Source organism: Pteropus vampyrus, unplaced genomic scaffold (genome assembly GCF_000151845.1).
Source record: "Pteropus vampyrus isolate Shadow unplaced genomic scaffold, Pvam_2.0 Scaffold143, whole genome shotgun sequence".
NCBI lineage: Eukaryota > Metazoa > Chordata > Mammalia > Chiroptera > Pteropodidae > Pteropus > Pteropus vampyrus.
Window position 1 is genome coordinate 375,232 of NW_011888924.1, and position 1,435 is coordinate 376,666.

General features: G+C 46.3%; 1 pseudogene; it reads right to left on the reverse strand.

The window, feature by feature from the left end:
* Positions 1 to 956: 956 nt before the first annotated feature.
* On the reverse strand, positions 957 to 1,072 carry LOC111744936 (annotated as a pseudogene).
* Between the last annotated feature and the right edge of the window lie 363 nt (positions 1,073 to 1,435).

Below are 1,435 nucleotides of genomic sequence, written 5' to 3' on the forward strand. Positions count from 1 at the left end.
GGCTCCTTGTCCCAGTGGCCTGAGACAATGCCAGGCCTTGACACTGCAGAAGGTCAAAAACTGCAGCTCTGAATGGAGCTGAAACGAATAGTTTCTGTTCCAGAACAATTCTGTGAGCTAAGAAAACATCTGTGCAGATGAAGCCTGCGGTTCCTCTTGCACAAGGAGCCCTGGGCGCCACCTGTCGCAGTCAGTCTTGCTCACTGGCTGAGCTGCTGGCGCCGTGCCCCAGAGCGACCTCGACCTTGCCGGTGATCACGGTGATTTAGATGGTGGTTCAGTTGCAAATGCCGGTTTAGCAGCACATTGAAAGCGGAAATCCCAGCCCTCAGCATGGACTTAAGGCATTGTTCACACTCCTTCCCTTGGGGGGAAGCGGGGATCCTTCCAGTTTCAGGAGCAAGGCTGGCTGGGTGGGAAGTGGCAGCAAGAATTTTAACAAGTCGGGGTCCCCTGCATGATTCTTCTTCTCCAGTGTGGCCACATCATGGGCTCCCTTCAAAGTCTGCTTCCTCCAGGAAGTGATCCTTGACCATCCCAATGATCTCTGCTCCCTTTGAGCCCCTGTGCAGTTTGGACTGTATCACCTACGTGGGCACAATTTATCCCTGTGCCGTTTGTTAATTCTGTGTATATACTTGGCTGTTCCAGCTCCTGGAAGGCAGAGATTATGTCATTTGTAGCAATCAAAGAATTGGATCCATAAGAAACATTTAGTTAAGTCTCTCCATCTTTAGAATCTGTTGTCTAGCTGAGTTTTTTTTTTTCTTTTTTGTATTTGTATTGGCTGATCCCTAATGAGCATATTGTGACAATAACTTCTAACCCTGCCAATCCTACCCCGGCTGTCACTGTTCCAGTATTGCCTTAGAGATTACATAACTGCTTCACATTCAATATTTTTATTTAATGTTCACAACCACCTCTTTATTTTTATTTATTATTATTATTATTTATGCCTACAGCACCTGGTCTTCCTAGGTGGTCTCCCATCCAAGTACTAACCAGGCCTGATCCTGCTTAGCTTCCAAGATCAGACATCGGGCTTGTTCAGGGTGGCATGGCCACAGACTGTAGACCATGGCTCCACTGGGGTGTGAACCCAGGACCTTCTGCGTGTAAAGCAGACGTGCTAACTGCTACACTATGGAACCACTTCCCCACCTTTTTTAATAGATGGAGCAGATATTACATTTTTTTTTCCCCAGTGGATGAAAATACTAAAGTTCAGAGAGGTCAAATGACTGGCCCAGAGTCACCCAGCTGATTCAGAAAGCTTCGCTGAATCTGAGAAAACCAGTGGTCCCGTTCAGACCTCAGGTCCATTCATGCATTATTTAAAAGGACTTTGTGAACATACAATGTTACACAGAATTAAGATGAATTGCAGGAAAATGGCTACTGCAAGATCGAGACAGTTGAATTAAGAGAGACC